Below are 14,172 nucleotides of genomic sequence, written 5' to 3' on the forward strand. Positions count from 1 at the left end.
TCTTTCAGCTGGGAAAATGGCAATGGATTAATAACAAGAAATTAATGGTGAAGTGACGACTAAAATTCTACATTGCTCAGAAAGCAAGTAAGAAAATCAGTGGTTGTAGAGAAGTTCTTACATGAAGTAATACAAATAAAAATTGTTATATTAAGCATTTTCTCTTTTCTTTTTCTCCCCTCCAAATGAAACAACATACTATTCTGCATGTTTTTCTACCTAACAATATATCTTTTTAATGACTCTTGTATTTTAAACCTAAAATTTTGATTAAGCTTCACTTAATATTTAAAAAAAAATGGTATAGGTCACAATGATATTTGATGCAAACCTTGGAAAGACACAATCTTCTTGATCCAAGAGCTTTTAGAATTCACAGTACGATTCTGGTTATTACTCTGCTCAGTTGAGATAGTGAAATGAACATTTACATTCTGGCAACCTCAGAAGTACAATGAACAAAGGACACCACCCAGGTAGGGCAAAGTCCTGTGTGTTCCCTGTTGCCGTTACATGTTTATCAGATGCTTGCTCTGTTTCTGTTATATTACATTATTTTTCTCTTCAGTATTTGCTGAGGAAGAACAAGCAGCTCCTCAGGCAAGTCAGCTGTTAACTTTTCAGTTTTTATTTAATCTCCCAGGAATGTAACCCTTAACTTTAAAGAATGTAATGACCATAATGCTTATAAAGCATGTTTCTTAAGGAAATCGTACCTGTTTATTCAATCTATCAGATATGAATGTTATAGAAAATTAAATTTGTCCACTTAAGCTGTAGATGAACTTTTCACCTTTCTGATCAGAAATTCACCATCTTATAGTATAGATTCTGTTATTAATCAGAATATTTCATTTACACTCTTTCTATCCAACTTCTTCTTAGAGGCTATTCAAAATAAAGGTGCTTCTAACAGTTTCATATCAAAATACTATGCAAAGCCTTGCTCTTCCATGGTATCCTTTGAATGAGCCAAACTTATTTAGCCATTCCTCTGTAGTTAAATAGCCAGGATGTTTCCAACATCTCACCTTTAAAACAATGGTGCTATGAGTGTCATAAATGTTTGTATATGTAAATATGTAGGATAAATCCCTATCAGTAGAATTTCAAAAGGTATATGCAATCGGTATTTTCATACTTATTTAAAATTTTCCATCCATGCAAAGGTTGCTAACATATTTATTTAAAATTTTAAAAATAATGTTATATGCCTCTTGTAACCAGTAATAGGATGCAAAGATTTTTTTTAAGGTAACATTGCTCCTCTTCCCCCATTGTCTCTGTCATCTATACTACTCCCTGAGGTAGTTCATGTTATTGCAAGGGTGTGTATCATCCCAAACATATTGCTTCCACACACATATAACAGCATACATATATATATGTATAGCATATATATGTATAGCATACATATATGAGCACATATTACTATATGCCCATGCACATACAAGCATGTTTTTGTTAATTTTTGCTGAAATGGAATCATACTACACACTTATGAACAAACTGCTTCTTTCACCTCATACCACTTATACTTGTTATTCTACAAATCAGTACATATAAAAAAATACACATTTATATATGTAATACTCTATCTGTTATAATTTTCTGCATGCACATGCATGCATATACATATATTCATAAACATAAAACTTAATCTAAACAGGATTTTTTTGGGGAGGCGATATGGTTTGGTTGTGTCCCCACCCAAATCTCATCTTGAATTCCCATGTGTTGTAGGGGGACCCGGTGGGAGGTAATTGAATCAGGGGGCAAGTATCTCCCATGCTGTTCTCGGGATAGTGAAAAAGTCTCACAAGATCTGATGGTTTTAAAAAGGGGAGTTTCCCTGCATAAGCTCTCTTCTCTTGTCTGCTTCTATGTGAGACATACCTTTCACCTTCCACCATGACTGTGAGGCCTCCCCAGCCATGAGGAACTGTAAGTCCAATAAACCTCTTTCCTTTGCAAATTGCCCAGTCTCAGGTATGTCTTCATTAGCAGCATAAAAGTGAACTAATACAGTAAATTGGTACAAGTAGAGTGGGGTGCTGCTGAATAGATACCTGAAAACGTGGGAGCAACTTTGGAACTGGGTAACAAGCAGAGGTTCGAACAGTTTGGAGGGCTCAGAAGACAGGAATATGCGGGAAAGTTTGGAGCTTCCTAGAGACCTGTTGAATGACTTTGCCCAAAATGCTGATAGTGATATGAATGATAAAGTCCAGGCTGAGGTGGTCTTAGATGGAAATGAGAAACTTGTTGAGAACTGGAGCAATGGTGACTCTTGTTATGTTTTAGTAAAGAGACTTGTGGTATTTTGCCCCTGCCCTAGATATATGTGGAACTTTTAACTTTAGAGAGATGATTTAGGGTACCTGGCAGAAGAAATTTCTAAGCAGCAAAGCATTCAAGAGGTGACTTGGGTGCTATTAAAGGCATTCAGTTATATAAGGGAAGCAGAGTATAAAAGTTTGGAAAATTTGCAGCCTGACAATGTGCTAGAAAAGAAAATCCCATTTTCTGAGAAGAAATTCAAGCTGGCTGCAGAAATTTGCATAGGTAACGGGGAGCTGAATGTTAATCCCCAAGACAATGGGGAAAGTGCCTCCAGGGCATGTCAGAGTTCTTCATGGCAACCCCTCCCATCACAGGCCCAGAGGCTTAGGAGGAAAAACTGGTTTTGTGGGCTGGGCCCAGGGTCCCTCTGCTGTATGCAGTCTAGGGACTTCATACCCTGCAACCCAGCCATGAACAAAAGGGGCCAAAGTACAGCTTGGGCTGTTGTTTCAGAGGGTGCAAGCCCCAAGCCTTGGTAGCTTCCACATGGCTTTGAACCTGTGGGTGCATAGAAGTCAAGAATTGAGGTTTGGGAACCTCCGCCTAGATTTCAGAAGATGTAGAAGTTTGCTGCAAGGCCAGGTCCCTCATGGAAAACCTCTGCTAGGGCAGTGTGAAAGGGAAATGTGGGGTTGGAGCCCCCATGCAGAGTCCCTACTGGGGCACCATCTAGTAGAGCGGTGAGAAGAGGTCCACCATCCTTTAGACCCCAGAATGGTAGATCCATGGATGGCTTGCACTGTGCACCTAGAAAAGCCACAGACACTCAATGTCAGCCTGTGAAAGCAGCTTGGAGAGAGGCTGTACCCTGCAAAGCCTCAGGGGCAGAGCTGTCCAAGACCATAGCAATCCACCTCTTGCATCAGCATGACCTGGATGTGAGACATGGAGGCAAAGGAGATCATTTTGGAGCTTTAAGATTTGACTGTCCCACTGGATTTCAGACTTTCGTGGGGCCTGTATCACCCTTGTTTTGGCCAATTTCTCCCATTTGGGATGGCTGTATTTACCCAATGCTGTACTCCCATTGTATCTAGGAAGTAACTAACTTGCTTTTGATTTTACAGGCCCATAGGTGGAAGGGACTTGCCTTGTCTCAGATAAGACTTTGGATTTTGGGCTGTGGACTTTAGAGTTAACACTGAAATGAATTAATGCTGGAATTAATTAAGACTTTGGGACACTGTTGGGAAGCCATGACTCATTTTAAAATGTGAGGACATGAGATTTGGGAGGGGCTAGAGGTGGAATGGTATGGGTTGGCTGTGTTGCCACCCAAATCTCATCTTGGATTCCCATGTATTGTGGGAGGGACCCAGTGGGAGGTAATTGAATCATGGGGGCAGGCTGTTCTTGTGATAGTGAATAAGTCTCATAAGATCTGATGGTTTTGAAAAGGGAAGTTTCCCTGCACAAGCTCTCTTCTCTTGTCTGCTTCCAGGTGAGACATGCCTTTCACCTTCCACCATGATTGTGAGGCCTCCCCAGCCATGTGGAACTGTAAGTCCAATAAACCTCTTTCTTTTGCAAATTGCCCAGCAACGTGAAAACAGACTAATACAGTGGAAGATTACCTCTCCATATCCTCTTTGTCTGCCAAGCATATCACCTTTCCTATTTCCTCTCCCTCAAAGGTAACCCATGTTAACCTCTGATTATGATCTAAAAATTATATGTATTTATTTATATAAATACTATTTCTTTATATATTTTGAACATATTAATGCATACACAAGTGTGCTAAAGTTTATATTTCTACTGCTGTCACCATCTGTAGCTTGTATGATTTACAGAATTTCATAAACAAAAATACATGAAGTAAAAGGAACCATTATGATGTGAAAGCATATAGATTAATATTCTGCTTACTAACGGTTTCTTTTTTCTTTTTTCTTTTCTTTTCCTTTGGAGATGGAGTTTCTCTCTTATCACCCAGGCTGGAATGCAACGGCATGATCTTGGCTCACTGCAACCTCCGCCTCCTGGGTTTAATTGATTCTCCTGCCTCAGCCTCCTGACTAGCTGAGATTACAGGAGTGTGCCACCAGCCCAGCTAATTTTTTTTTTTTTTTTTTTTGAGACGGAGTCTCTCTCTGTCGCCCAGGCTGGAATGCAGTGGCGTGATCTCGGCTCACTGCAAGCTCCATCTCCCTGGTTCAGGCCACTCTCCTGCCTCAGCCTTCTGAGTAGCTGGGACTATAGGCGCCTGCCACCATGCCCGGCTAATTTTTTTGTATTTTTAGTAGAGATAGGGTTTCACCATGTTAGCCAGGATGGTCTCGATCTCCTGACCTTGTGATCCACCCACCTCGGCCACCCAAAGTGCTGGGATTACGGGCGTGAGCCACCGCATACAGCCCTAATTTTTGTATTATTAGGAGAGACGTGGTTTCACCATGTTGGCCAGGCTGGTCTTGAACTCCTGACCTCAGGTGATCCACTTACCTTGGTCTCCCAAAGTGCTGAGATTACAGATGTGAGCCCCCGTACCCAGCCTACCAGTGGTATTACCCAGGGATATGAATAGCTAAGCAATACCTTAGGCACAAAGCAGCACTATTATCAAGATGCAATATGTGAACTAATCTTTCTTCTAGCATCAGTTCAGAATTAATTTTAATCTACCTATTGTATACTGCTGCCAAAAACTCACTAACCACAATTAAATTATGAAAGTACATGTGTAAATTTATGGATAGTAATACACAATCCAAAATATGAGTTTGCTATAAAAATACAATACATGGGTAGAATCATATTACTTATAAGTAACCAGAACTGTTAATAAGAAATTAATATTAAAATTTACTGAATTTGAACTTTGATATTTCCATACCTGAACTAATTTAATAAGCCATGCTAAGAAGTCTAAAATATCAAAGGAGAATAAGAATAAAGTTTATTATTAAACATAGAAGCTACAGCTAATCAACATACTTTCTTATATTTCTTGATAATACGTTGAATTTACCTTTCGAGCATGTTTTGAAGAGGTAGTCAATCTTTATGTCCCTTGTGAAGATATGATGAAATAGTTACATCTCGATTATGGAATAATATGAAGTGGTTTAAAAAATGAATGATAGGCTGTCTCATAGCAACGAGAGGGGTCAAGTGACACAACCAGCTGACTCCCGTAGCGGAAGTCACTGTGGGGGCCAGTTCTGGAGCTGTTGTAGCCTCAGTTGCCCGGCCGGGGACCCGAGTCAAACAGTTATCTTCAGAATGTCAGGCAAAGACCGAACTGAAATCTTTCCCTCGCGAATGGCACAAACCATCATGAAGGCTCGTTTAAAGGCAGCACAGACAGGTCGAAACCTCCTGAAGAAAAAATCTGACGCCTTAACTCTTTGATTTCAACAGATCCTAAAGAAGATAATAGAGACTAAAATGTTGATGGGCGAAGTGATGAGAGAAGCTGCCTTTTCACTAGCTGAAGCCAAGTTCACAGCAGGTGACTTCAGCACTACAGTCATCCAAAATGTAAATAAAGCCCAAGTGAAGATTTGAGAGAAGAAAGATAATGTAGCAGGTGTTACTTTGCCAGTATTTGAACATTACCATGAAGGAACTGACAGTTATGAACTGACTGGTTTAGCCAGAGGTGGGGAACAGTTGGCTAAATTAAAGAGGAATTATGCCAAAGCAGTGGAACTACTGGTGGAACTAGCTTCGCTGCAGACTTCTTTTGTTACTTTGGATGAAGCTATTAAGATAACCAACAGGCATGTAAATGCCATTGAATATGTCATCATTCCCCGGATTGAACGTACTCTTGCTTATATCATCACAGAGCTGGATGAGAGAGAGTGAGAAGAGTGCTATAGGTTAAAGAAAATACAGGAGAAGAAAAAGATTCTAAAGGAAAAATCTGAGAAGGACTTGGAACAAAGGAGAGCAGCTGGAGAGGTGTTGGAGCCTGCTAATCTTCCAGCTGAAGAGAAGGATGAGGATCTTCTGTTTGAATAATCTTTCCTGTTCTGGTTCTTTTAGAAACCCTAACACTGGCTTCATTTTAATTCATAGTGTGTAGGTTTGATTTGTCTGGCTATTTGTTTTTTGGCCTAAGAATTTCACTGGTTGTAAAATTTACCTGGATGTCTGTTTACGGGATTACTTTTGCAGAATCATAATTTAGCAACCATTTATCATGGATGAAAGAGATCTGTAAAACCTGCCTAGGAACTTAAAGAATTTACTCCGAAGCGTTATCCAAAAAAAAAAAAAAAAAAAAAATGAATGATGTATGACCGGGCGCGGTGGCTCACGCTTGTAATCCCAGCACTTTGGGAGACCGAGACGGGTGGATTACCTGATGTCAAGAGTTCAAGACCAGCCTGGCCAACGTGGTGAAACCCCGTCTCCACTAAAAATACAAAAATTAGCCAGGTGTTGTGGCGGGCGCCTGTAATCCCAGCTACTTGGGAGGCTGAGACAAGAGAATCGCTTGAACCTGGGAGGCAGAGGTTGCAGTGAGCCAAGATTTCACCATTGTGCTCTAGCCTGGATACCAAGAGCGAAACCTCGTCTCAAAAAAAAAAAAAAAAAAAAAAAAAAAAGTTGAATGATGTATTTCTAATTCTAGTGAGAAGGAAAGAGTATCAGTGCATATTGTCAAATGAAGAAAGCAATCTCCAGAGCAAAACCTATGTATGTTCCTATTTATTAAAACAAAAGCCACATATGTATCAAATGTACATTTCTGTTATAATTTCATGAATGCACATGTATGCAAATACATATATTCATATACATAAGACTTAGTCTAAACAGGAATATTCTTTCAGGAGGAATCTTGCTTCTCCTACAGAAAAATATCTAACACGGCAGGGGCAAACATAATATTGGACCAAAAAGATCTGGACCTATGTCTATTAAATTGCTCACAGTGTTTATATAATATTGGTGAAGGGAAGTAAAACTGAGGTTAGTGAAAGAGACTCCACATTTTACCCTAATACTTTTCTACTGTTTGAATTTTTTATAATTATAATACATTCAGGTATAATATATAATTTATATATAAATAGTATATATGTGTGTGTGTATATATATTTTTTTAAATTTTTTAAAATAAGAAACAAGGTCTTTTTCTGTCACCCAGGCTGGAGTGCAGTGCTATGATCATAGCTCACTGTAACCTCGAGCTCCTAGGCTCAAGTGATCCTCCCACCTCAGCCTCCTGAGTAGCTGAGACTACTGGTGCATGGCACTATGCCCAACTAAGTTTCAAAATTTTTGTAGAAACAGGGTCTTGCTATGTTGCCCAGGCTGACCTTGAACTCCTGGCCTCAAGAGATCCTTTCCCCTCAGCCTCCCAAAGTGCTTGTATTACAGGCATGAGCCACTGTGCACAGCCTACTTATATTATTTAAAAAACAATTAATCAAATAAGTTGGTTAGGATTAGTTTCAGTGGCATAAACAGAAACTTAAACAATGTGGAAGTTTACTTTTGTCTCCGTCTACCAGTTGAACACACAGTGTTCATCCCCTCAGGAGGACACAGCTTTTGAGGTACCATCTTGGAAGCAGAGACCAGCCCTCACTAGACACAAACTTCCTGGCACCTTGATTTTGGACTTCATAGCCTCCAGAACTGTGAGAAATAAATTTCTATTACTTATAAATTACCCAGTATTGGATATTTTGTTATAGCAGCACAAAAGGTCTAAGACAATGACTGAGAGACAGAGCTATAAGACTCAAAAGACCCTGGTCTTGAAGCCAGAAAGACCTGGCTTTGCCAGTAGCATGGTATTTCAATAAAGTATGATTAAACACTCTTTGAGGGACTAGAAAGGGGAAGGAAGAATGGAGATGGATCATTTGTCTCATGCCTTTTACTTACATTTAAGGAATTATGAGCAGGTGCCTATGGATTTTTGGAATATGCTTCTCTAACACTATAAAAACTAGAAAGTGAAACTTATAGCCACAAATGTCAGTTTGAAATTTCTAATGACAATAGAAGAAATTATGTAGACTCTCTCCTAAACTATTACACCATCAATCATTGCAAAACATTTTTTTTCCATTTTGCCCAACTTCTACTCCTGTCATTCTGCCCACTCCTATAGTATCTAAAATGTAGTTTCTGTTAGAGAGAATGGTGCACCACTCAACTCATCAGCTTGAGGGCTTTGAATGGTGTTTTCTTTTTTTTTTTTTTTATTTCATGGCAAGCTGACTTAAAAGTGACTCAATTATAAGCTAAGATTTATTTTAATCACCAAAGATAATGAATTCAAACAATGTTACTTACAGCCCTTAATATCACAGCTCCTAAAAACATTGAAATGCACATTTTTCACCTGCTAGTCATCTTCAATAATATTCTGGAGAGGAAACATTCTTTCCTGTCCTTACAGTGGTTGTATATCTTAAAAGAGGACTGTATGACACTTGAATATTGATATTCTACCTTAACCAAAGCAGTCACAAGAATACAAGCCATTGGCCTCTGGTCTTTTAGATATGTTTCCAACAAGTTTATATGTACCCAATGAAAAATGTTAAATAAACTGATAAATTTTAAACATTTAAAAATATTTTATTTATTTACTTGCCACAGCTAGATAAGAGGAACTGGGTTACTTTTGAAACTCTCAGTTTCCTTTCCTCTAAACCAGTAGCTATTGCTGGCCACTAGTATGTCGTTTCCTTTGCAGGAAGTTGCAAAAATGAGAAAGAAAAAAAACAAAAAACAAAACCAAGTTGGTATTATTTTTAGCTTTCTTCTTATTTGGATATAGCTACAGTTCTTTTTCTTATGGTGATTAACTTAACTATTCAAGAGAGAAAAATGAAGCAAAGGGGACTAGCAGGGAATTAGTAGGGAATTGTGCCAAAGGACATATGGCAAGGTTATTGTCAAAAAGCTGAGCTGCTGAAATCCAGAAGTTTAAGAGCTTATCTGCTCTGCTCTTCTCCCACCTAGGAGGACTCTTACTACAATGCAAAGACTCAAGTTTCACCTTAATTAGGTCTTTCCCAGGCCAGGTATTAGTGCCCTTGGGAAAAAAGTTTAAGCTTCTCAGCTTCAGATCTTCCTCTGAATATTAGCACTATGGTAACAGTGGTACCTAACCCTTTGAGGGTCCAGGATTGTTTTAATGGTGAATGATTTACAAACTGAGTTTAAAATAGCAAGGAGGATCCAATTTTGCAAAATTTCATTTAATTCTGCTTAAGAAAACAGTATATTATATTAGCTTAGATCAGGAGTTGGGAAACTGCTACCATTTATTGTATAGCCTGCAAATGGGTTTTACATTTTTAATACACTGGAAAAAAAAGTAAAGAAGACTATTATTTCATGATGTGAAAATTATACGTGTTGAAAGGAAATCTTTAGAGGTTAATTGAGCAAAGAATGATTTGTGAATTAGGCAGCCCCCAGAACCAGACTAGGGTTGGTTACAGCTGGGCATTTACCTTATTTGAACCTGGTTTGAAGAGTTGGCTGCCTGTGTTGGCTGAAGTTCGGCTGCTGTGACTGGCTGAGACTCACTACTTGTTACAAGAGTAGGTTACAGTCCGTTTTACATATCAAGTTGAGTTATAGTTTTTTATGTACTGGGAAACCTTTAGGGCAAACTTAAAATATGTAAGGAGGCAGCTTTAGGCCACACTGAATTTAACGTTTCCTCCTTTTGGTCAACCTCTCAATTTTGAGAGGATGATTAATTTTGAGGTTGCCCAAAACTTTAGGCATTGACATCACTTTTTATCATCATAAATAGAGTTATTTCGTCTCTAATCCCATTGGAAAATAGCAGAACACTGGGTTTTGTAAGGTGGGAACAAGGAGACAGAATAGGAAAAAAAAAAAAACGGATTGGTTAACATCAGATTACTTTTTTATTTTTATTTTTATTTTATTTATTTATTTTTTTTATTTTTATTTTTTTGAGACGGAGTCTCGCGCTGTGTCACCCAGGCTGGAGTGCAGTGGCGCGATCTCGGCTCACTGCAAGCTCCGCCTCCCAGGTTCAGGCCATTCTCCTGCCTCAGCCTCCGAGTAGCTGGGACTACAGGCGCCCGCCACCACGCCCGGCTAGTTTTTTGTATTTTTAGTAGAGACGGGGTTTCACCATGTTAGCCAGGATGGTCTCGATCTCCTGACCTCGTGATCCGCCCGCCTCGGCCTCCCGAAGTGCTGGGATTACAGGCTTGAGCCACCGCGCCCGGCCTACTTTTTTATTTTTTTTGAGATGGAGTCTCACCCTGTCATCCAGGCTAGAGTGCAGTGGCATGATCTTGGCTCACTGCAACCTCACCTCTCGGGTTCAAGTGATTCTCCTGCCTCAGCCTCCCGAGTAGCTGGGACTACATGCGTGTGCCACCACGCCCAGCTAATTTTTGTATTTTTAGTGGAGACAGGGTTTTGCCATGTTGGCCAGGCTAGTCTTGAGCTCCTGACCTCAGGTGATCCACCCGCCTTGGCTTTCCAAAGTGCTGGGATTACAGGCATGAGCCACTGTGTCCAGCCAAGATTAGTTTTTTGTAAGTAATCTGTTGTTACTTCGGATTACTTTTCTGTAAGGGATAGAGCAGAGGGGACTTCCTTATTATACTGGAATCTCCTGTTTTCAGGAGAAGAAAAAAAACTCGTCTATTTTGGGACCTGCTTTTTAAAGTTTTAGTTCGATTTTGTGGTGCTTAGCATGAGTGACTCCATTTTGGTTTGGACTGGTCTACTTGGGACTAGTGCAGGAGCTCAGTCCAAAACAGTGGCCTCTGTTTAATACAGAAATTCAAATTTCAAACTTGTAGACATTCGATTTCTCTCTTATTATATAAGTACCTACACAATGTCCTTAAATTTGCTTTTTGATCTGTAAAGACTAAGATATTTATCATCTAGTTTTACAGAAAAGTTTGCAGGTCTTCTGGTTTAAAAGAGCATGAGATTTAGTGTCAAGCAGATTTGGATTGAGCCCAAGGGCTGCCATTTACTGATTGTATGACTTCGAGCAAGGTATTTGTCTTTTCTAAGCCTCAATTTCCTCATCTATAAAATTGGCAAACAAATAGTATTTACCTTGGAGAGTTAAGTGGGATAATGCATTTAATGTGCTTAAGGCAGTGCCTATCAGATGCTTAGAGGCTCAACACATTATTATTATTGTTATTGTTGTTGTTTTAACCTAAAGTAAATGAGATGAAACAAAATAGCAAAGCTAAATGAGGAGGAATTTTTAAGTTACATCAGAAACTGTAATAGATCCTAAAATATTATAATGAAGAAATTTCATACTTATTTAAAAAGGTATTTTAAATTTAACAATGAGAAAGCCTCACTCAGAATAGACAACCCTCTTATAAGTTTAAAAAAAAAAAAAAAGAAAAGAAAAGCCCAGCGCAGTGGCTCACACATGTAATCCCAGCTCTTTAGGAGGCTGAGTAGACAGATCATGAGGTCAGGAATTCAAGACCAGCCTGGCCAACATGGTGAAACCTCGTCTCTACTAAAAATACAAAAATTAGCCGGGCGTGGTGGTGGGAGTAGTAGTAATCCCAGCTGCTCAGGAGGCTGAGGCAGGAGAATCGCTTGAACCCGGGAGGCAGAGGTTTCAGTGAGCCAAGATCATGCCACTGCACTCCAGCCTGGGCAACAGAGCAAGACTCCATCTAGAAAAGAAAAAAGAAATAAAAATAAAAAGTCATGCCCAGCTATTTTGGGAGAACTGAGATTATAAATCTATCTGAGAAAATAAAATGACAGGACTCCACAGAATCCATGGATAAAAATTTGACTGAAGAGGAATATGGAACAGACTAAAGGAAAAATTTTATCAAGCTGTAATCTTTATACTTGTACCTAAGGCCAGAACTTGAAACTGCTGAAGACAGTGTTTCTCTACAAATGCACACAGGCACCCCATTTTGATGCACAGATAGGCCTTTACTTCTTTTAAGAATAGCAGCTTTATTGAGATAAATTTCACATATGATACAATTCACCAATTTAAAGTGTACAATTTAATGGTTTTCAGTATAATCAGAGTTGTACTACCATCACCATAATCAATTTTAGAACATTTTCATCACCGCCCAAAAACCATTGTAGTCTCTCCCCAGCCCTCCACTCCGCGAACCATTAATGTACTTTCTGTCTCCATAGATTTGCCTATTTTAGATATTTCATATAAATGGAATCATACAACATGTGGTCTTTTGTGAATAGCTTTTTTCACTTACCATAATGTTTTCAAGATTGATTCATTTTGTAGCAGGTATCAGTCCTTTTTCCTGTTTATTGCCAAATAATTTTCCATTGTATGGATAGATCATATTTTGTTTATCCATTTGTCATATTTTGGTTGTCTATCAGTTGATAGATATTTGTGGTGCATTTAATTTTTGGCCAATGTGTAAAACTTATTTTGCTCTGACTGAGGCTACATACTGTTACAATAATGCTATTAGGTCAACTTGACTGAGCTGGCCTCACAGGTTACAGGTTGCTCATTGTTAGAGATGAGACTTTAGACCAGACTGGACAACATAGTGAGACCCTGTCTCTACCAAAAAAAAAAACCCAAAAATTAGCCAGATGTAATGGCATATGACTGGAGTCCCAGCTACTTGGGAGCCTGAGGTGGGAGGATAACTTGAGCCCAGGAGTTTAGGACTGCAGTGAGCTGTGATCGTGCCAATGCACTCCATGCTGGGCGATGGAGTGAGACCCTGTCTCAAAAAACAGAAAGAAGGATTTTAGCATAACATTCAGCCAGTGCCATATTGGGAACCCACAAGAATGTAGTTTAAAAAATATGTAAAAGAAGGTGGTGAGGGCTGTCATAGCTACTATTCAGGCAGTAATGCAGTGCTGAAAGGACATCAAGCAAATAGTGTGATGCCTGTGGGTGCAATGTTACTCCTTCCTTTAGGTTGTCAAAAAAAATCAATACTTCATAGCATTCCTGAAATGAAAAAGCTTGTGAACCATTGTGTTTAGGTTCACAATCTATTTTGGGCTGCCCATCACAGCTTTTCTCCTTTGGTAGAATAAAGTGAACTGAACCACCATGCCTAAGGTATTTGCCTCATTTCTTCCTCAGGTGGTTAATGATTACATTGTCAAAGCTGGCAAAGCATTCAAGTCCTGATTTCTCAGACTGAGTGTATGTGTGAATATATTATACTCATTTGCACAAATATAAACCCCCTGTCTTAACTGTGTTCTGCAAAAGGTGTGATAAATACCGCAAAGAAAACTTTCAAGTTATATATCCTTATCAGTAGAACTAATGGAATACACACAGTATATTTTATGGGGAATTTCAGAGAAGGAAGGAAAAGTCAACCTTTCATTTGGCACCAGGATAGTAGTAAAACATTCTATTTGTGCATCAGATAGATTTTTATGACCTAACCTGGACAAGTAACTCTTGGTGCCTCATGTTTGAAAGAGGGATAACACTTCACAGGGCCATTCTAAGAATTAAATATTGTCAAAACACATGAAAACGTTCTCAATCTTGTTAGTAATCAAGGAAATGCAAATGAAGATCACAATGAAGTCTTCTTTTGTACTCAACTGATCGGTGAAAAATTAAGGCCTGATAATATTGACATACAGACCAATGAGATCTCTTATAATTTGCTGGGAAAATGTATCAATTTGTACAAACATTTTGAAAAATAATTGTGCACTGCCTTGCAAAGTATAACATTTGAATAACCTAGGACCCAGCAATTCAACTCTTACACAGACTCCCAAGAGAAAGTTGCACACACATACATCAGGAAAAATGTTCGTAGCAGCCCTGATCATAAGAGCAAAACCTCGAACAATCGAGAGGAAATGAATAAATTGCCC

The 14,172-nt window shown here is 39.0% G+C and overlaps 1 protein-coding gene and 1 pseudogene across 2 annotated transcripts in view; both read left to right on the forward strand.

Annotated features, from left to right (window-relative positions):
* The first annotated feature begins 1,794 nt into the window (after nucleotides 1–1,794).
* LOC112607609 (COBW domain-containing protein 3) overlaps nucleotides 1,795–14,172 on the forward strand; it is a 66,557-nt gene continuing 54,179 nt past the window's right edge. Inside the window, exons 1-2 of the mRNA XM_025358657.1 lie at nucleotides 1,795–1,805; nucleotides 2,232–2,237. The gene's annotated coding sequence lies outside the window, so the exon portion shown is untranslated. The remainder of the gene's footprint in view (nucleotides 1,806–2,231; nucleotides 2,238–14,172) is intronic.
* Nucleotides 5,478–6,547, forward strand: LOC112607611 (annotated as a pseudogene). Its single transcript, XR_003115886.1, has one exon. The product of XR_003115886.1 is annotated as a V-type proton ATPase subunit D pseudogene (transcript).

Source organism: Theropithecus gelada, chromosome 15 (genome assembly GCF_003255815.1).
Source record: "Theropithecus gelada isolate Dixy chromosome 15, Tgel_1.0, whole genome shotgun sequence".
NCBI lineage: Eukaryota > Metazoa > Chordata > Mammalia > Primates > Cercopithecidae > Theropithecus > Theropithecus gelada.